This window comes from Meriones unguiculatus, chromosome 17 (genome assembly GCF_030254825.1).
Source record: "Meriones unguiculatus strain TT.TT164.6M chromosome 17, Bangor_MerUng_6.1, whole genome shotgun sequence".
Taxonomy (NCBI): domain Eukaryota; kingdom Metazoa; phylum Chordata; class Mammalia; order Rodentia; family Muridae; genus Meriones; species Meriones unguiculatus.
In genome coordinates this window covers 13,461,477-13,484,561 of record NC_083364.1, presented here as the reverse complement: position 1 = coordinate 13,484,561, position 23,085 = coordinate 13,461,477, and the positions used below count along the sequence as shown (strand labels likewise).

Below are 23,085 nucleotides of genomic sequence, written 5' to 3'. Positions count from 1 at the left end.
CCATCTCTGGACTAGCTGGACTTCAGCCTGTAAGTCATCTATCTAAACTCATCTATCTGTCTGTCTATCTATCTATCTATCTATCTATCTATCTATCTATCTATCTATCTATCTATCTATCTATCTATCGTGTGTGTGTGTGTGTTCTGTTACTCTCTAGATCCCTGACTAAGCCTGCCAGCCTTGTAAACAAGGGGTGCCCAGTTGTCCACATGCTTTGGTTCTGCCCTTGCGGTTCTCTGCTCTGAGAAGCTCCTTTGGTTAAGAGAGGAAGGCAGAAAAGAGCTGAGAGGCGCGCTCTTCTCTGTGGTTTCTCTCTGCCCTCTTGTGGCGGTTGCCTGAATTTGCAGGGTGAGAGGCACAGCCATTCCACAGTGATCCACTAGGATAAAAGGCCGCTGTCTTCGCTCACCTTTCAGAGTTTATTGCAGTTCGGTCATTTATTTGTGTTGAGGGTGCGGCAACTGCTGGCTTGCCACAGCACATGTGGAGGTCGGAGAATAATTCGGGTGACTGGGTTCTGTCTTTTTATCTTGTGTGACTCAGGAATTGCCCTGAACTGGTCAGAGTTGCCAGTGAGCAGCTAACCGGGCTGAGCCATCTCATTGGTCCTCAGTTCTGTTTGGCAACGATCAAATCAAATATAATCTACAAAGCTTCGCCACTGATCATTCACATGTTATATGAGTTTTATGGAGATATGGTTATGTATCTAGATTTTTGGGAGTGAGAAAAGCAGCTACAAGCAGGTTTAAACTCATGGTTTGTCCTCCGTCTTTCAAGGTTTAAGGACATAGAAGCTTCTCAAACTATTTCTAAAAGCTTTTACAAGGGATAACTATCTTTCATTTATTACATTTTTTTTTTCTAATTTTGTTTTGTACATTTTAGCAGTGATTTTTACTTAGTTCTCCGGTACACTGTTTCTCTGGAAAAAAAAAAAAAAAAGAGAGAGAAATTGGCTTAGTACAAATCCTAGGTTTTATTTTTTTAAGATTTATTTTTAATGTGTATGAGTGTTTTACTTTCACATGTGTAAGAGCAGTGTGTGTGTGGGTTTCCTGCTTAAAGCCAGAAGAGAGTGTCAGCTCCCCTGGCACTGGAGTTACAGCTGATTGTAAGCTGCAAAGACAGGGCTAGGAATCAAAGTGTGGTCTTCTAGAAAAGCATCACTCTTTACCACGGAGCCATATCTGCTGAGTCATCCTAAAAAGATCTCTCCAGCCAAGCAGTGGTGCTGCCGCTTTTAATCCCAGCACTTGGGGGTTTTTACATTTATTTATTCATTATATGTGCTGAACTTCTGCTCCTCTGAGTTCTTACTGATCTTGGGTTTGCTTCAGCCAGCAGGAGTTCCAACAGGAATTCCAGGAATGAAAACAAGCTTTAAGACCCTAGACCTGGGGATAGTGGGCAGGGCCTCCATTCACCAATGAATGTTGCCCTGGTGCATAAAACCACATCATAACCAGCTTGTGGAAACTGGCCTTCCAGAGCCTTGGTGACAGTGGAGGGAGGCACACAGTAGTCTTGCTTCTAACGTGTGTTGACTGCTGTCTTTGGCTGAAAGTCTCTGACACTCATTGTGATTTCCACAATTTCAGGTTCTACAGAGGCTCCTTGTGCCCTAGAGCGATCCTTCTCCCTCAGTAGGGAAAAACAAAAGGCAGAGTCGGAACTCCAATGACCTTTCTATAGCGGGACTGAGGAAATGCCACCTGAAAGACAAGATTAGAGAAGATCAGCTATGTGAGAAGTGTCCTTTGACACTGCCACCTCCTTCTGTCTTGGTGGCCTAATTGACCCCAGCGCCAAAAGAAACCTGTGCTCTTCCCCTGTGGATTCTGACCTTGAACCACCATGTCTGGTGTGGATAAGACATCTCCCAGTTGACTAAAGGACCCTTCAGCCATCAAGGGGACAACCCAAGAACTCCCACAGAACGCCCAGCTGACCTGCACTTTGACTTGGACATCAGAAAGCTGTGTTGCGGCCGGCAGCCAACACCTGAGCAAAGACAATCCAAGTAGTCCCTCTATAAGGCAGCCTTGCAAGCAGGGTAAAAGAATGAGCCCTGAACAGCCAGAGAAAGGCCAGAAGAGGAAATGCCAAGAAGACAAAGAGGATGATGTGTGGTCCGAAGAGCCAGTCCAGTCCTGGAAGAAGCTGAAACAGGAACAGCATGAAACAGAGCTTGGGGATGAAGAGCCTGACAAGAGCCGAATATGGACACCCCAGGAAAAGGGTCCATTACAGCTAATGGCTCCAGAGTGTGCCAAAGGCCCTGAGGAAGAGGCTGTGACTGAGGAGTCTGTGGGTGGAGGCCAGGGTCTCAAGCCCCCCCACAGCAACAGGGAGGAAGAAGTTCAGAAAAACCACAATGAAAAGTGCCCAGGGCTGTTGGAACTCCTCCAACCTGACGTCCCCGTGAGCTCTGGCCCTCACAGCACTCACACAAGCACCATGGACACCTCCAAGACTCTCAAAGGTTGTGCTGAAGGGCAGAATCATGAATCGGAAACACCTCAAATCTGCACAGACAGTGTCAGCAATGGCATGCCCAGCAGCAAAGTGTCAACACCTGAGGTCAAGAAAAAGGCTCTTGAAGACCAAGAGAAGGGCAGAGGGCTGGACCGTGGTCCTGCTGTCACAGTGGACATGGAGAAAGAAATCAGCAGTGCGCTAGGCCCTGGGTCAAAAGATGAGATCTTGAGCTGTGCCTTCAAACTGCAAATGACTCGAGGAGACCTGTGGACCCTAAGGAACACCCAGTGGCTCAACGACAAAGTCATCAATTTTTACATGAATCTTCTCATGGAAAGAAATCAAAGTCAAGGCTACCTGGCACTTCACGCATTTAATACCTTCTTTTACACCAAGTTAAAGTCTGGTGGCTACAGGTCAGTCAGAAGATGGACCCGGGCAGTAAACATCTTTGCCAAGGAACTTCTCCTGGTCCCAGTTCACCTGGGCATGCACTGGAGCCTGGCGGTCACAGACTTAAGAAAGAAGAGTATTGTCTACATGGACTCCACGGGACAGAAGAGACCCGACATCCTTGAGCTGCTTTTCTGCTATCTGCGGGAGGAGAGCAAAGCGAGAAGGAACAGCGACCTGAGCCCTGTGGAGTGGAAGCAACACAGCATGTCGGCAGAGGAGATTCCTCAGCAGCTGAAAGGGGGCGACTGCGGCGTGTTCGCCTGTAAATATGCAGATTACATTTCCAGGGGCCAGCCCATCACCTTCTCCCAGCAGCACATGCCTCTTTTCAGGAAGAAGATGGTGTGGGAGATCCTGCACAAGCGCTTACTGTAGCAGCGCCCCCTGGCGGCCCCTGCGAGGCAGCTGCTCCGAGCTCTTTCCCAGGTGAGGCTAAGGACTGCAGGTACTGGGTGTGGAAGAGCCTTGAACAAGTTCTGAGTGTAAAGACTGTGGCCAGGACAGCCGCGGCTGCACAGACAAACCCTGTCGGGACAGAAACAACAACAACAGAAGACACGTGTGCCCACCGAAAGTTAGAAACTATCCGGCCTGCACAGCGCATGCTCACAAGCACGCAGCTGTCAAGATTTATCTGTGACTGAGGTCGACGCTGGATTGAATTTTGCTGTTTTTGTTCACAAGTTTTAGTTAACTGGCAGTGGATGGCTTCTGGCGATTTTCGGCCTTTCGTTCTCGACTGCTTGTTTGCATTAGTTATCTCTGAAAGGAAGGCCACCAGTTGCCTGTCTCCGAGTGAATCTCCGGTTGCCTTCCGGTACTGTGTGCTACTACAGAAGCGTCGCAGTGTGCTGCTGTTCACGGGATCCGAGCAATCCAGGAGAAGTGAGAAACGCGCCGGGGACATCTCAAGATACTTCCCAGCCTGGAAGTAAAGACATCTATTTTATTCTCGGGAGAGGAGTAACTAATGCTAGATGTGCATTGTAAACCCGGGACTCCTTGAAGCCTCACCCTGCTGAGGGCTGTACTAAACTGTTTATTCCAAAAAAATAAATAAATATATATTTATATATATATGTAAATAAACAAATATTTATATATAAATAAAAATATATTTTATATATTATATATATAAATATATATATTCTTAAGCTATTTTTGAAGATGTTTTCTTTGTATATATTGAGCTGAAATTTAATATGTCATGTTAATATTTATATTCTGTCACCTTAGCCCCACTATTGGTATAGACTTAATATATTTAGTGTGAATATTGCCAACTACATGATAATCTATTTTTATACAGGAAACTTTAATTTTTTATTAGCAGTAAATCTTACATTTGTGTTGTTATTCAATAAAGTTTACATTTAATAAAGTTTGGAGTTTTTTGAACATACTTTGTAAGATCCTGTGCCTGCTGTTCCTTGCATGGTGTAGTGAGGTTGTCCGAGAGAACTGGAAAGCAGATGTCCAAGACAAGATCCAACAGGGTAAGCCGGAACCTGTTCATACATCTGCATGCTGAGATTGCTCTCATTCCAGACCTCTGAGGGCACTTTAGCCAAGACCTGTCCTCATCCTGGGAGAAGCTCAATATCGCAGCCAGGGCTGCCTTGAAAAACCAAACAGAACAACCAAAACAAAAAATATGTGATATCAAGACTTCAAAAATTCAAAGTTTTAACATAGTAATCAATGGAGTTGTGATACCTAAAATTACTTCTCATCATGTTAAAACCACCTCTGTCCAGACCTCTGGACAAAGAAAAGAATGTTGATTTTTTTAACCCCAGATAATTTTTTTTTAAATCCCCAAGCTTTTATTATGACTTAAAAGTAGAAGGCTCCAGAAGTTCCTCTTTTGTAACTTAAAAGAATTCATGTGAGCCTCACGGAGTTTGCAACTTGGATCTATCTACCTGTCACAGGTCAATTGAACTCCAATCAACAGACTAAAATTCCCCAACTTTTGCCTGTTCCTGATGGAATAGGTGTGTGTGTGTGTTTGGGGGGTGCTCCAAATGTAAGAGTTTCCTTTAAGTTCCTTAACTTTAGCTTCTGTTCCTAGTCTGAATATGTCTCAGCAGATTTCCACTCACCTGACAGTCACCACCTAGGAACCAGAATCAGACAACAAAGCACTCCAAAAGTGATCTACAGCACCCAAGCCCCAGGCAGTCCTACAAAAGTGGAGAGCCTGGGCTTGCTAGGTGATGTGCTCCAGTCCAGCTGCCGTGATTGCTTCCTGTCTTTTACCTTGATCAGGAAACCAGATGCTTCTGATGAGTGCCCCATTTCCTGAATGAATCCCCTCCCAGGCTTTGATTAACATTCCAGCCTTCCTGGGCCCCTACAATGGCATCCTAATTTCAGTTGAGGCCCATTTACAAAAGCATCTATGTCACCCTTATCCTCAAAAAAAGACTGAAAAAGTTCAGTCCAAAGGAAACTCTCTGGCAAGGAAGACAAATGGCTACTTGGAGTGCCTACCCAACAAACCAGGCTAGCTCATTCTGACCTCCAGGCTCCCTTGTTTGAAAAAAATAAATAAATAAATAAAAAGGTACCTGTAAAAATCAACTAGTTCAAGATCCATCAGCAGATTGATCCATTAGCTGAAGCAGTTTTGCAACATGATAGAGCACTCACCATACTCTTTGCAAAACAAGGATGTGATTGTGTGGCTGTAAGAGAAAATGTTGTTCTATGCAAACCACTCAGCAATCATTAGAGATTCCTGTACTCTCAGGAAAACAAAAACAAAAACAAGCAAACAAACAAACCCCGTACACTGCAGACAGAAAAATGACCCAGAACAGGGCAAGCCCATGGTTGGCATTCTCATTTCTTTGATTTTCCGGGTGATAACTCTGTCTTCAGCTACTGCCGAACACCAGACACTTCTGCTTCTGCTGATCATCGCTGGCTTGTGTATCATAAATGTCTTAACTAGATACAGAAATTTTGGTCTGGGTCCCAGTATACTGATGTTTATTAAATCCCCATGTGAACAGATGTTAGGCCCACCGAGAGCCCAATTACCAGAGAGACAGATGAAGGTAGCTTGGAGATGGATTGCCGCAAACAGAAGAGGTTTATTCAGGCCAGTGAGTGATGGGGCTGCTTTGCAAGTGAGCAGGGAACAGCCCCGAGAGACAAAGGCATGGGGTTTTTAAAGGAAAAAGCAAGGGAGGCGTGGGGGTTGCAAGCTTGGCAGTACATGATTGGGTGAATGGGGTTATGGGGTAGTTGACTTTTAATATCATTGGTTCCTTTTAGGCACCCACGTCCAGTCAGGCCTGCCCCCGACATCTGGTGGATATCTGATCTTCAAGTTACACCCAGAATGTCCTGGATGGGGGAGCTGTGGCCATCCGGACCAGTTGCCAGGCACCCTATCTCATACTGCAGGCCTGGACATTCTTCTGCAGCAGGGTGGGTCTTGTCCCCATTCACCCACTTCTCCTTTTGTCTGTGTCCTTCTGCTTTCTGGAAAACTACCAGGAGAACTTAGTTTAATTAATATGGGGTATAGAATTCATAAAGAAACCTGTAAAGTTAGCCTGTTCCTTTCACAGGTAACCACCACAGGGTCAAGAACTTGACTCAGGATACAACTTAAGTGGGGGATGGAAGTGATGGTGAACATTATGTTTAAAGTTACTGTGCTTAAGAGAACTATCAAACAAAAAGAATGTCTAGCCTGTAAGTCCTACTTGTCCAAGGACAGAGGAGGTCTCAGAATGCTTGGGGTTGTTGTTGTGATTGCCTGGTCTTGTTCATGGAGGATACAGACAGTGTGTGGTCACTCCTGTGAATAAGCTTGTTTGCCCTTGACTGCACCTAGATGGAGGTGTCTGAGGATATGCAGGCAGGAAGTCTGCCAGTGTTCCTGCCTCTAGGTGCACAAGGCCAGGATGGACACAGCCTGTGAGACTTTAGGAACACATGATTATTGTACCTTGGGACTGCATCTTGAGAGCACTCTCAGGCACAGTCTTCACACCGGGGGTATCTGGTGCTAGCATCTGAATGAAGTTTCTTCTTTGTTAAAATTTTAATAAATAGATAAAGAAATAAAAAAGCTTTGTTTTCTGAAAGTACGGAGATCTGTGTTTTTGGAAGTTGAATGAAGTATTTCCAAATGTACATTTTCAACACTGGTATCTTCAAATATAAGTCTCAGCCTTGTTTTAAGTGCTGTACCAAACTGTTTATTCCAAAAAGGGTACTCAACTTAAAGCTACTTTAACATTTTTGGTACAGATTAAACTGAAATTAATTTGTTACTCATTAAGAGTATTATTCCCCTTCACATCCTCACTGTGATTTAGTATTTAGCCTCAATAGTTCCAGTTTCATAATAATCAGTTTTACATGTAATAGTTCAACCTTTTCTGTTCATTGCATAATTTATAATGGTATTATGAAGTCTTTATTTTATAAAGTCCAGAGATGTCCAGAACATACTTTATAAGATTATGCTCCCACTGCTACTTTTATGATGCATTCAAGATTTTCTGACACAACCTAGGGAGCAGATAGCTAGGGGATAACCCATCAGCATTTCTGTCATTCAAGCATCCTACATCAAGTTCTGATTATAGTACTTAAGGGCTTTGTTGCCTGAAGTTCTCCAATCTTCCACATTTCTTCTGCAACTCACTTCCAAAGTATTAAGAATCACATGGTCAGGGTATTGTAACAACAGCCCAACTCCCATTACCGATTTTCCGTATTAGTTCCTTTTCTTGTTTACTATGAAAAAATGTTTTGACAAAGCAAGGAGAGAGTTCATAATGTATTCCACAATTCAAGGGTATAGTTGATATATATAGGAAGACCTAGTTGGTAGCTGGAGCTCAAGCAGTTGGTCACATTGTCAACTGGGACCAGAATAAGTTCCTTTGCAAAGAGGTTTAGTGCCTGTGTCCATCTTTTGACTAACCTGTAGCCCCCGTTCCATTTTTAATTGGATTATTTGCTTTTTTTTTGTTATCCAGTTTCTTGAGTTCTTTACATAGTTTGGATATTAGTCCTCCATCAGGTGTGGAGTTGGTAAAAATATTTTTGCATTCTGTAGGGTTCTACTTTAATTGATAGTGTCCTTTGTATTACAGAAGGTTTACAGTTCCTTGAGGTTCCATTTATCCTAGTGCCTGTGAGATTGGTGTTCTGTTCAGAAATTCATCTCCTGTGCCAGTTAAGTACAGAGCTGTTGCCTGCTCTTTCTCCTATCCAGTTCAGTGTATCTGTTTTATGTTGACTGAACACAGCTGTATCTGTTGGTCTGGACAAGTTTTGAAAGGTATTTCGGTGGATAATAGTACTATTGAACTTTTAGCATGATTTCAGCAGAACCCGTTGTAAAAGATTTTAGATCACCTTTTAAATTTCCTCAAGCTCCCCCAAAGCATCTATTTTGCCTGTTTCCCTCCTTTTATCACAAATTCAATTCTGCAAAAAGGGATAGACCTGACACTCTTACAGATAAACACTGAAAATCCTTTCTTTCTTTTTTCAGCCTGAGATCCAAGGTAATTGGCTGCTGGACTGATGGGACACACAGCAATCACCAGCTAAGATAGTGTCATCAAACCATCTTCTGTAAGACAGCAAGCAGCAGTAAGCTAACAGCTCCAGGAACATGACCTGGCGTCTCAGGTATTGCCAAGTTGACAACTGTTGGCTCCTAACCTTCCATGCTTACACTATCCTGCCATCTTCCTAGGATGAACACTCAGTGTCCTGAACTCTAGTCACAGCATGGAGTCTGTTCTAAAGGCTGTGGAGCCATTAGAAGGGGACTGGCTGGCAAAGCAGGTCCTGTGAGACTTTTACACACCTCTCTGTAGTCTGGCGTTCTTCTACCTGGTCAGCCATGATGCAAATAGTTGATGCCTGACAGTTCTGCTAGCCTGGATTCATCTATTCTTGCCTCCTTTCTGGCCTTGGTACCCTGCAGATGTCAGAAACTATGAGCCAAAATAAACTTTCCAAACTTGTTCTTGCCGGCTGTCTTGTTACTATGTTAAGGACACAGATGCTTTTCATTCTGAGAAGAGAGTATGACCAGTTAGTTGGCTTGAGAAAAATCCTCATGGAAACTGAAGTTTTTAATGTTTTTTTTTTTCTGACTGCAATAACCAGTGTTTTAACATATAATGCTGTTTCCCTAAAGTTTGCAATTTCTAATATCGGTACATAAAATAGAACGTGTTATCAAGTGCAATGTTTTGGGACTGTATACATTGTGTACTAGCCACAACTTGCTAATTCACATACAAATCACCTCAGAGTTGATACAGTTTGTGAAAGCACGTAACACCCACTCAGGCACCTTTCAATTATATTAAAATAATTTCCATGTTGTATAGAAGAGCCATTAAGTTCATTGATGCTATCTAACCTTGCAGCCATTGTTCAGCATATATCCTGCTATTGACATGACCAGATGTCAGCCCTAGTAAATAGTACTCTATCAGTTAGTTCTTTATTTTATGTGTCATATGCACTTGTGTGCATGGAAGACAGAAGAACATGTCAGGACCTACTGAGCAATACTTACAGATGGCTGAGTGTGTGCCATGCATGCTGGGCACTGAACTCAGGCTATATGCAAGGATAGTGAGCACTTTCAAACACTGAGCCAGCACTCCAGCACCTAAAGTGGGTTAAAGTCAGTGAGCACGGTCAGTAAATGCTGGCTTCTTGATCTCGGTAGAATTGAACCTGAGTCACCTGTCTACCTATCCATCCATCCACCAATCTATCTATCCACCTATTTGATGTGTTTGTGTGTGCATGCTGTTGGGCGGTCACATGACAGCCCATGAGACTCACTTCTCCCCTACCGTGTAGTTTCTGGGGGACTGAACTTAGCTCATCAGCCTTGGCAGTAAGCACCTTTAACCACTTAAGGATATTGCCAGGTCAGCCTCAGTAAAATATCGCCATTTCTTTGATCTTGTATACAGCAGTAGCCAAAAAGGAGAACATTTGGTCCCTTCTGTGAAACTGAGTTGATGGAGCCGCCTTATCAAGTGCTGTACATATTCACACTTACGAACACACACTTACAACTAGGTATGATTAACCTTTATTATTCATAAAAAATGAGCTTTCTAAAATATTAGTACATTTCCACTTTAGTTCTGTTTTGAAGTATTGGTACCAGTGAAGTAACATTTTTCTTCTTTGAATCTTTTCTTGTAAAGTTAGTCTTCTCCTTTTCTAAAATGGCAGGAAGCTCCTTCCAGTCCTTGATGAAGATAAAGGGGGCACCCATGGCCTCGAGTAACTGCAGAGGAGCGCTGTGGTGACTGGACATGTTTCCACAGTGGCCAGCTGTCATCACATCTTCTACCACAGGAATGGAGCCAAACGAGCAGGCCTCATATATTCTGTAACACTCTGTGTTCACTCCTACAGGACACAAAGTGAGGTCACTCTGAAGCAAAGCATCTTGGTAATTCTTAAGACTTTCATTTGTCTCCTGAGGCTACCACCTAGGAAATTAAACAAACAACAAGGAAATCCCTGTAAGGTTTTACTTTCCTATGGCATCTTTTTTGAAGCAAATCTTTTAATGTCATTTATCAAAAATGTGAACACATCAGAGAGATGATAAATATGAGAGGCATTGAAAATGTTGGGCCAAACACATTTCTTAAAACTTCTTTAAGGTTTGGGGGTGTGGGTATAGCCCAGCTGCTAGAACTCAGACCTAGTATTGATCATCATCTATCCATAAACTGGGTATATAATTCCCTAATTCTACAAGTTGGGAGGCATAGGAAGAATCAGGAGTTTAACATCATCCTGGGCTAAATACCGAGTTTGAGGCCAGCCTGTGCTACGTAAGACTACCTAAGAAAAGTTTTTTTTTTTTGTTTTGAACATTTGGAAATAATCTGAACATTTTATTACTTTATATTTAAAAATATCCAGTGATCAATCTTCGAATGGGTAATATTCATTCAATCGTATTTCCGGAGTGCTGTGTCCTCTTGTCTTACTCTGATGCAGCTGTGCTTTATCCAGTGGTGGGCATTAGGTCTTTGAGTTAAGTCAGGACATTTTCTAGAAAGTCTGAAGCCCCAAGAACTGGTAGGGAGGCCAGCAAGGTGGAAGTAGGGGAACTTAGGTGAGCAGTCAAAAACCATAAAGTCTGCTTACAGAAGACTCAACTGTAGTGTTCTGAAGAGGGAACGACATAAGCAATAAACATTTTAACAATCAATCTGGCTGTGGTCTTGAGAATGGAATGAATATATAGGCCACATACATGCAGAAGCTGAGCCTGGCATTCTTTTCTATTCGTATTCTCTTAGTGAAATAAGCTCCAATCTCTAAAGGGAGACTGAGGAGGTGTCAAGAGGTTAGGACAGAAGGTATAAAGCAGTCTTTGAGGACGAAGGGGGAATACTTTAGGAAATATAGGAGTGATGGGTTCTTCAGCTTTCAGACTGTCTAAACTTATGCACAGCTGCGTGAGTATGGCTATGGGGTGGGCAGAAGGGGAGACTAGACAGGTAGGGCTCGCTAGATGGGGGAATTAGAAAGGGGAACATATATGCAGGGCTGGTTGACTGTAGAATTTAAGCTGTGTAATTCAGAAGTTGATACAGGGACAGGAAGAACAATCTGGGCATAGTAAAAACCATGTTGTAAATTCCAGCTGAACTGTGGAGTCCCATTACAGAGAATGAGTTGGAATGGCAAGATAGGATGATTACCAACAGAAATGCTAGAATTCCAGGTCATGGAGAAACATTGTGGTATGTGAAATGCAAGTGGTCATTTAGGAAATGACCATAACAGGAAATGGCTGATCGAAGCCTATGATCTATGAAGGGGAGAAAGGAAAGAAACCTTATACCAAGGTGATAGAAGGATTGGCTAGACTTAGAAGTCACCAAGAATTCAGACAAGACTGGTGTCAGCCAGAGGGGCAATGGAGCTCCAGTCTTTAAGGAATCAGGGAGGTAAGGTGAAGGTGAAGGCTCAGGGCTACAGAGTTCCAGTTATACACACTGGCATGAGACTGAGAACTGGGGTTCCGGGTGCAGAAGGACAGAATGGTCTAGAAGCAGCAGGAGCACAGAGGGTACTACCTGACCTCTAGCTCAGCTCAACCAGAACCATTTTATTAGTGCTTGTCCTCCAGTAAGACTTTGCTCTCTCATACCACCTCTCACTCACCAGCCCTTCAGCTGCTGTGTAAGCACCCCCCTGCCTTATGTCCTTTGCCTTGCCTCCCCTCTCTAAATGGACCCTGCTGACTCTTGTGCCCTCTTCAGGCCTGTATATAATATAGCCCTCCACCTGGTGCTCTCCTTCGCTACCTGAAAACAAATGTTATACCCTCCACCTCAGTCCTCTCTGTGGCCTTCTTGTCTTTAATTCTCTTCTCACACGTCATTACCATCTCCTGACACACACTGTTTTACTTGTCTCCTCCAACAAGTGCTATGAGGGCACTGTTTTTGTTTTGTTTTCACTGTTTTTATGAGTAAGATGGTTTTTGTCATTTGGCAGTTGTTTGGTAACTCAGAGTAAATGAATTTAATACAATTACATTAACAGTAATTGTATTAAATTCATAGTAATTAGTGATATCCATCTAGAAGGCAATTTCTGTCACAATTAAAAAATAAATTTTTAGATCTAGAAGCATATGTTTTAGGCATCCATTCCCTGGCCACTCAGCTTTATACTCCATGTGTTTATTTAATAGCAAAAGAAATTATTGCAAAATGACTTTCATTACTCCATCAATACTTGCTTCCTGATTATAATGGGAAAGACTGGAGAAAAGCCAGTTTCCTACGTTTTAGTTACTACTGTACCTTTAGACAGGAGGCTGGAATAAGCAGTTACCACTGTTTCTCTGGAAACCTATTTGTACACAAGGTGACATTTGGATTGGAGAGCAACAGGAAGGAACCATGCAAACATTGAACTTACTGCTCTCTTGCAGAAACCCAACAAAGTTTATCACTTCCATCTTGTTTCAAAATGTTCATCAGTGCTTGTCTTGATGAGTTTTCATAGACAGTTCCTAAAAAATTACATATGTAGGGCCTCTCATCATGCAGCATCAACCAGCTGGCTTCAACAACGGGAAACTTTCTGTATCTATAAAAGCAAGTAATGAATTACTATATGGTAGGATGCCCCTCAGCTTGGCTTGTTAAGCCATCTGTTAAGGACAATGATTTCTAAGCACATTGTACACCATAGACATAAACAGTCCTATTTGTCCACTAAAAAGAAAATATACTGTTATAATCATGATCTCTGAAGAGTTAATTTCAAAAAAATTCCAAAGAATAAAACAATGAATAAAACCTGTGTTGGTATAACATTCTTTTGAAATGTATACACCTTACCCTTGTTCATTCAAATGCTGATTCCCCCCCCCCCCATCTGTCTGGTTTCAATCTGGATATTGCCTTGTGATACTTATTTTAAGCATACTGTCTCAACTGTGTGCAAACATCCCAAAATAAAGAAATTAGACACAATATTGAGCTGAAAGGAGCCAGAGGACAGGAAAGAGGGGAGGAGCCAGAGGGCAGTGGGAGGAGAGGAGAGCTAGGAGAGAGAGCTGGAGGAGAGATCTTGGAACTACGTGGAGATGGCCTGGACATAATATTTCACAAAAAGCAAGTATAACATGGGAAATCTAAATGTTAGGAAACTATGTTTAGGATGGAGTAATTATTGCCCAGCACTGTGTTCTAGGTTAACTAAATAAAGCCAGTCTCTATGTGGTGATTTGGTTATACAGATGTTAGGACTATCAGCAGTTTACTAGAAGATATATTAATCACTGCTTACAACAAACCTGTTATTCTATAGAGGGGGCTCATTCCATGGGCACTGGTTTGCATATAAATGTGTGCCTGTAGTCTATCCTGTACACAAGATTATTATGGCATTTTGGGTCAAATAACTTTTTGTTTTAAAGACTGCCATACACTGCACCATGTTTAATAACATTCCTGGGCTCTACCCCCTTGACACCAGTTGTTATAATTCCCCCTCTTCAGTTGAGACAACCAAAAGGTTTCCGGATGCTACCCAATGTCTCCTCATCGGGAACAGGGTGAGGTTGGCAACACCAAAATGACTATGCTTCTGTCTTCTATTAGGCGAGTAGGTGATGTCATACAATGTGGAAAAAGTATAAACATTTCTACAAATACAGGCTCTTTTCAATAAATAGATTTTTCTGAAGGTTGGGTGTACTTACAAAGTTTTTGAAATTTTAAGGCTGGTCCCAGCCTAAACCTGTTCGCCTGGAATGTTGTCCACATAGGGGTGGGAATACCTGTCCCTGGCATTTCTCTAGTGACATTTGTACAGCTAAAGCAGTCTGAATTAAGACATGGTGGTAACCAGTGACATAATAACGAATGTCAGATTTAATTCTATCAGTGAGATGATTCATTTCCTCAATAAATATGTGAGTACCTACTGTGTATAAGCATTATTTTAAAATTTACTTTTTTTAAATTTATGTGTATATTAGTATATTTGTGTGCCTGCTTGTCTCCATGTGTAGCCAAGCACCCACAGAGTTCAGAACAGGGATTCAGAGCCTTGGAACTGTAATCACACATGGCTATGAGACACACAGCATGTGGGTGCTTAGAACTGAATCTGAGTTTCCTATATGAGCAGTAATTGTTCTTAACTGCCCCAGCCACCTCTATAGCCCATTTCTACAGAACTATTTTAAATCTGGGAAGAAAACTCCTGACCTCAGAAAGTTTATATACTACTGAGAGCCTATCTCTTACTATTAAAAATCTATCCACAGAAAGTTTAAAAAATGTTTTCCATTTTTTTTAAACTGGAGGATGATTATATATTGAGGATCCTAAACTATCATTTAATTAACCTCTGCTTTTACAGTTGAGATTAACATCAAGTCAGCCAATCACAAACCCAAGGGAAGTCTATACAGTATATAAAAATATTGCCACAACAGTATTTGTTTAAACTAGAATTATGGCTTTGTCTTTGTTCATTCTCTGCTAAACCTCTCTTCAGGGCACTATTAAGCTTAAATTTTTATCCTATATCCATTTTTAGAACAAACAAGTACTCTTCATTTCTCCTCAGAAGACGGTAAAATACAACAAAGTAGTTACTATTGCCACTGAGGCTCTAGGCCACTCTTTTTGATGGTAGGAAAGATAGGCCTGCTTCATCACCAGTGAACCTACTGCCATTTAAAACACCATCTTCATGTGTGATGCATTAAATCTACCACTTTCTTTCAAATATGCAAATATTTCATAATCAAATATAACAGTGTATCAGAGGAAAAGATAACTGACTAGATTTGGATTTCTGCTTAATAGCACATGGGGAGGCTAAAGTCATAAATTCTATTATGCCAAATTGTCAAGCACATTACTAATTATCTAAGTCTGTATAAAATCTACAAACAAATTTGCAAATTCCAAATAAATTCAAATTCACATTATGAGTTTAAAAATAAAATAAAATAAAACACCATCTTCCCCGTTCTCTTCAGAACACCCGAGGGATGCCTTTCTTATCTTGTACTTACGTTACTACACCTAAAGGCCACTGGAAAACATCTGTGCCATTAATCCAAGGGCTGTCGTATGTTATGAAAAGTAGGTCCACAAAGCCTCCATTTCTTTTGAGGAACTGCATTATCCAGTCATTGTCACAGTATTCATTTCCAAGCAAGACAACAGCCAGATGCCGCAGTTTCTGGGTTTGCATTAAATTCTGTGCATAAAGTAATCACTGGGTGGCATGGAAGATCTTTGCTTTTTCTCTTCCATTTAACACAAGGACCACATTGTCCACGTCTATGGAGAAGTACCCTGGAACCACACCCGGGCCAGTGATGAAGCTGTTGAAAACAGCACACCACAAGCAAGAGATAAACAAAACTGAACAAAGGAAATTTCAATCGTTTTATATAAAATCTAGAATAAGATTTAATTAATATTCTTGTTGGAAGTGCAATTTGTATAATGCAAGTTCTTCTGAGCAAGTGGGACAGAATAATAGAAAGCTTTGGATGTAGAAATTCAGCTAGTATATGAGAGTGGACTCTCATTTTTTCACTGAAGGCAAGGCATTAAGATACAATGTAAAGGAATGCATCAAGCTTCAGGAGATTCTGAGCATAATTAAAAGGATTTATGTGCATGCGTGCCAAGGCGTGCTTGTGACAGCCAGAGGACAACTTGGAGGAGTTGGTTCTCTCCTTCCACCATGCAGACCTTGGGGTTGAATTCAGGTTGTCTGAGTTAAGGGCAACCACTTTTACCCGGCAAGTCATCTTACCAGCCCTTAAAGGATAATTTTATGTAAATATGAAAGTACATAAAAATAAGTATGGAAAAATACTTATATATCTTCCATCAGTAGAAATATAAAAATCTGAGTGAGATTATACATTAAATTCCTAATAGCAATTCTTTCGTGAAGAATAAAAAGAGTAAGAAAAAAAGAAAAGGTTTTATTAGAAACTATTCTGTTAGGAGGAAAGTTAAACATAGAGAATTCCTGACAGCTAAGATATATTAAGTCTGAGTGGTTAGCAAGTTGGAGAATGTTGTATTTTCTTCTTTGCAATATATTTTTAAGAGTCTTCATAAAAGGAATAGACATGCTCCAAAACTCACACTGTCATCTGCTGCCCCAAGCAATCACTGCCGCCGAAGTGTTCTGAACTTTGGGAGTCAAAGTGCAAGGGAATGAGCAGTTGGGAAGTGAAAACAGTGAGTGGGGACAACCATTCTGAAATTCCGGATGAGGATCAACAGAATGTAGTGGGGGAGGAAAATGAAGGAGAGAGAGGCATCACCTGACAGAACATGGTCTGAGAAGAGAAGGATGGAATGCGCAGAACATCCTGGAGTAGGGAGATCACCTCCTAGAGAGCTCAGGGTGAGGGAAGGCTCGAGAGAGAAGGGGTAAAGATGCCTGCGCATCTAGTTAAGGGAGAGAATTACAGATGCCCTCACTCTCGGTGTGCTAGGAATAAGAATGTGCGCCCCACTCCCTGTCCATGTGGCGCTGGGAACCAAGGCCAGATGTGCGCATGTTCAGTGAGAGTTCTACCAACTGAGCTGTATTTCCAACCCTTAGTTTAAAACACGAAAATTTCCTACTATACACTAACATTATAAAAATAAGGCTTGTGTATGAGTAGTATAATGTACAGAATGAGTGTTGTGTTCTTTGTGTTCTAATTATCTAAGGTTATTACTGAAAATCCATTAACTGAAAATAATCATGTACAGAATTCTAATTTGCTCTTGTGGGTTACTCAGCATATGTGTAAGCATCAGAACTTACAATGTTCAATATATTTTTCTACCGCTTGCTTCAACTGAAAAATATCTTCAGAGTAAGCACTTCCATATAGCGAGCCCAGAGGAATCATTTCAGTCGAAGTAACTGTGCAAACAGTAGAGTTTTGAAACTCACTTAAGTTAGCATCAGTGTAACTTGACTGAGACTACAACTTGCGATTCCATGAGACTTCATTCACTTTGCATACATTATCTACTACTTTTCATTTTTTAATAAGGTATTTTAAAAGTCTGTCACAGAACTTGACTACAAAGTTCTCTAAGAGGAAAGAACAAGGTTTCTTCCATGATTGTAAAATCTTGCGTACAAACCTCAGAAAGGAAAACTGGGCTTAGACTTTCTTCGTGGTAGTTAACAATGTTTTCTATCACTGTGGTAATACCAAGTAATTATACGCTTAAGGATGACACGCATGACTGTGCCTTCAGGGAAGAAATGAGAGTCTCACATATTCCATTCTATAGACTAGTTGAATTCCAGAAACGTCTCTGCAATGTTAGTCCACTGACATGTTCACTGCTCAACTATAAACACAGAAAGCAATTTATGCATGCAATAGACATTCACTTTTTTTTTTTTTGTACTGGCCATTGAACCCAAGGTGTTGCACATTCTATGACAGCCTTCCTGACACTAAGATCCACTTACTCTTTCAAGCAGTGAAATCTAACTAGTGTGAAGCTTAGGAGTATACACACAACCTACAATGAGATTAGAACAATGAGGCTAAATACTTGTTTACACTGCATGCATGATTCCTTTGAGAGAGTCAGCAATGACAGGCTAGGGAGCTAGCTGGGTTGGCAAAGTGCTTGTGCCGTGAGCATGAGGACCTAAGGACAATTCTTGAACTAAGATGAAAGGCTGATGTCGTGATGGACAGGCAGATCCCTGGTGCTCACTGTCCAGACAGCCTAGCCTAATCAATGAGCTTCCACATAAACCTGTTCTCAAAACCAGCTGGTAGCTGCAGGCTGCCGAGGTGTGTATGTGGGCACACATGTGAACATAAGGTTGAAGGGAGAAGTGGTGGGTTGTACAGAGAAGGAACTGGAGGGGAGGGAATGCAGGTTGGACTGGATCATGTATTCATGATCTAACATGTATTCATGTCCTCATGTACTAACATTATATAAAATATTTAATTGAAGACAAACCGGGACAAGCCGGGTTCAGTGATGTACACCTGTAATCCCAAAACTGAGGAGGCAGAGGCAGGCAGATCGTTGTGAGTTTGAGGCCAGCCTGGTCTACAAAGCAAGTCCAGGGCAGCCAAGGCTACACAGAAAAACACTGTCTTGAAACAACAACAATAACAAAAATGAAGTAAACATGTAAAAACAACTAATATTTATTTCCGTTAAAAGCCAACTGGAAACAGTACCTTCATGATAAAACTATGTTTTTTCTAATTAAAATCACCTTAATTCTATTTGAAAATTAAGGAATTATACAGTGATATGTAAGTTAAATAAAAGTAAAATCCTTAAAAGTCTTGGCATTGCACTGGTTTTTTAGAATCTAAAAATCAAAACAGAAACAGTTTTGAATTTTGGAAAAAAAAGGAGCCTACATAATCACGTAAATCATAGTAGATATGACATGAAATGTTTTAATAAGTAACAGTTGGACTCTGAGTATTTCCATGTTAACCTAACTATGAACGAAAAGAAAATCATGAAAGTAATGTTTACTTTCGTCCTCTAAGGCATAGAACATTGTGTTCATTTACCAGTAAAGTGTATGAAATGCGGAACATGAAGTTTTCCATATCATCAGCTAAAACCAAAACAGAAATAAGACTCCCCAGGATTTATTTACAGACTTTTAGTTTCTCTCTTCTCTGCACTGGGGACTGACCCCGGGGCCTGGCACATGCCAGGCAACTCATCTGCCACTGAGGCAGGTCTCCAGCTTTCCCTCCAAAATTACCTTGAAATGTCTAATTCAATAAGCAAACGTTTACTAAAGTGTAAGCAGGACCTATTTATTTATTTATTCATTCCCAGGATTGATTTGTGTTTTCTTCCCAAGCTGAAGCATAAAGATATAAAATAGGTTTATAAAAGTATAAATATACTGTGCATACTATATGATAAAATATAGAGCATCCTTATGAGAGTATATTCCCTCCAGTAGGTCCATGAGGCGTCACGCGGCAGGCAAGGTCAGTGTTGTCTAACAGTACCTGTACTGTGTTCTTCCTACAATCAATTGTCCTTCCCTCCATTGCGCAGTCACGTCAGGGGGATCAAGAGTGCCTTCGAAAACATGTTCCCACAGATACAAACCTGGTAGTCAAAGAACAAAAGCAGACACATCTGCTGTCTCATCCATTTTAGAATGTTAGGAAAATGTATGTTTTATTCTTTTCTCTTTTTACTCTGAGCTGAGACGTTTCTCTCCATGGTCGGTTGCAGGCAGTGACTGAGACAATCCTCGATCATGTGTGGCAGCTTACTGTATGCGGGGCAGACTTCAGTGGCTGTAGTTGTAAAGATGACAGGACATTGTACTTATACCGAGGAACCCCAAATGTTCCTGAACCCTGGCTACCCATCATATTCTGAAGCAAAATGTATATTATAAACTAAAATAGCATCATTATTAGAATTAATTTAATATCGTGACTGGAGAGACTAATTGTCTTGCGCTGAAGCTACAAGTACACCAAAGCATTCAGTGTGTCAAGGGGATAGATATCACCTCCCCATTTGCTCAGACATCCTCTGCAAGCTGACAGACACTTCATCCTGTCTCCTAAGGGCAACCATGATGCTTTGTTTTGTTACATGAGGTAACATTAATATGCAGGCCTACAACCTCTGAGAACCCCTTGTCAGTTATTTTGAAAGATATTCTTTGGTCCATTTCCATTATGCCATGCTCTTAAAGCCACACTAACAACCAGTATGAAAATGTGGGCCATTGTATAAAACATCCAAATGTGTCAGGCTAAATAATGCCCCGCTTCTCCAGGTCATACCCTAATCTCTAGATCCTTTGACTATTGTCTTACACAGCAGAGTGTCTCAATGTGACCTAGCTGCTGAGGTGCAGAGCCTTCCAGAGACACAGACACTCCCACCTTGAGGAAGGCAGAAGCTGAAACGTTCTCAATGGCTCCATTGGCAGTTCGCTACAGCAGCCTCAGCAAACTGTACTATGTAGGTAGAACACCTGGAAGGGAGGTGCCACTGTAACAAACAGTTATATGTGGAAGGGGCTTGTAAACTGGGAAATGGGGGTGGCTGGAAGAACTCTGAAGAGTAACTTTATTTTTATTTTTATAAGCAAAGTCTACTTTAGATTGCCTGAAACAGACTGCAGAATAATTCAGATGCTCACAGTTCATTTAGTGAACAAGACTCAGAAGAGAGCAAGGAACACAGTAGAGAAAACCTACATTGCCTTAAGAACAGACTCCCTGAAACTGACTTGGTTAAAGGAAATACACAATCTAGCAAATTCCATACCAGGACAGGATACACTTTACACTGTCTTCTCATGCTTTTCCTCTTACACTGACTTACCAATGGCTGCTTTGCCCCACATTTGTACACTGTGTTCATGTTTCTCTTTTGTGTGTTTCTTTAATATTTGCAGATGATCTTCTGGGCTCCTCCAAGGGTCTTGGGTCACTTCTCCAGCCCCACCCCCTGCAGCACACACAGCTTGTCTTCTAAGCTCCAGAAGGCTCTATTCCATTGCTGTTGCTCTTCTTGGTGGTCATCTTATGTCACTGCAACTGGGATGGACTTCCCCAATAGCCTCTCAGAGGCTCTCTGCATGGTCCCTTTAATCCTGGGTCTTCAACTGCTGCTGAGGCTGCACCTTCAGCAGTGGCCTCTCCTGGCTTCTCACAGAGCCAAGTCTCAGCTGATCTCCACACTCCTTCATGCCTTCAAAACCAGTACCACCTGGGTGACTCGTACACTACCAAGTTCTGTTGCCAACAGCCTTGGCCACCTCTGGAACACAGCACCTGTGTGTTGACTCCGAGAAAACACTTTCCAGAAGGGTTTACGTTAATGATGCTGGGCTCTTAAGCACTGCTAGTTCCTCAGCTGAGGCTGACCAGCACTGATTGTCTCAGTCACACAAAGCTTTCTCTTCAACGGTGCTGGCCTTTTGTTAATCACAGCTGATTCTTCAGCTCCAGCTGTACAGACACCACAGATTCCTCACACAAATAGCCCAGCAGAGTCTTTGCTTTCCTCTGAAACTTGACGCCAGGCCTCTATTGTCAGCACCGCTCTCAACATCCTTATCTTCCAAGCTCCACCAGCTGCCCACTAAGCTGTCAACACTCAATGGTTTTTTCATCCAAATTTTAAGTCCTTCTGCAAACCTCCCAAAACATCACTGTCAGCTCAATCTCACAGCAACACCCCACAATCCTGGTACCAACTTGTCTTAGTTAGGGCTGCTATTACTACAATGAAACACTGTGACCAACAAGAAAGTCAGGGAGGAAAAGGTTTATTTGACTTACATATCACTGAAGGAAGTCAGGACGGGAACTCAAGCAAGGCAGGGACCTGGAGGCAGGAGCTGATGCAGAGGCCATGGAGGGGTGCTGCTTACTGGCTTGCTCCTCATGGCTTGCTCAGCCTGCTTTCTTATAGAACTAGGACCATCAGCCCAGGGATGGCACCATTCAGGATGGGCTGGGCCCTTCCTCATCAATCACTAATGAAGAATATGACCTACAACTGTATCTTATGGATCAATTGAAGCTCCCTCCTTTGAGATGACTCTAGCTCAGGTTAACAAAAGACTAGCCAGGACAGATACCAAGGGACCTTGGGGATCTTCCTGCCTCTGCCTTTCCATCCCTGGGATTACTGTGTCCTGGGACAGAACTGGGACCTTTGGACCTTGTTCTTCTTTGCAAGCACTTTACTGACTGAGCCTTTTCTCCAGCCTGGATCTTCTAATGTCTTTCATTAAACTCTTTATTTATATGCATATTGGATCTTTTTGTTTCATTTTTTATTTTTTTTCATGTGAACTTTGTTATTTTCTATTGTGATTTCTGAGAAACCTGGGCAGTTTTAGTAGCACAAAAACTTTTATAAATGTTGATAAGAGTAGAAAGGCTCTTTAGCCTAAATTTAAATCATACATTACAAAATGTTTTTACTTATCCTCTTTATAAAATTACTGGTATTTTGACCGAGAGAACATCTAAAATTCATGATACCATACATTCTATTTTTCAGTACCCGTGGTGTTATTAATCCCCTATTATTAGTACCAGAGCAATGTTAATTAGTTATTAACATTTTTTCCATCCCCACAGAAGAATCTTATGTACTTGTCCTGTTGTTTGGTCTGATCTGTGGCCATCTAAAATTGCTTTGGTTAAGTTTTGTTTTGTTTTGTTTTTTGGTCTCATGGCTCATGTCCAGTAAAACAGACTTGCATCTCTCTTTAGAAAACTGTTGGAATCTGGAGAATGTTCTTAAACACATGTGCAGTCAGCAAGTAGTTATTTAGCACCCTACATCCTCATCACTTGTTTGAGCAATGTGGGAGAGCAAACAGAAACTTGGTTTTGTCAAAATGCAGTGTGTGGCCACCTCTGTCTTGTAGATGACCCCTGTGTGTGCCTGACGGCTACCATGAGCAGGTACCGGTTAATATTGACTAGCATAGGTCATCCTACAAACAGGAACCATGCCTGGGAGATGGTAACATAGTCAACCTGGAGAAACATTATTATAAATCATAAATCTTGCGGGTTTTGGAAAAAGA

At 41.7% G+C, this 23,085-nt stretch overlaps 1 long non-coding RNA gene and 1 pseudogene across 1 annotated transcript in view; one reads left to right on the top strand and one right to left on the bottom strand.

Moving 5' to 3' along the window:
- LOC132648628 (uncharacterized) overlaps nt 1–23,085 on the top strand; it is a 356,879-nt gene that overhangs the window by 291,396 nt on the left and 42,398 nt on the right. The gene's annotated exons all lie outside the window — the stretch shown is intronic.
- Nucleotides 10,039–20,928, bottom strand: LOC132648736 (ribitol-5-phosphate xylosyltransferase 1-like; annotated as a pseudogene).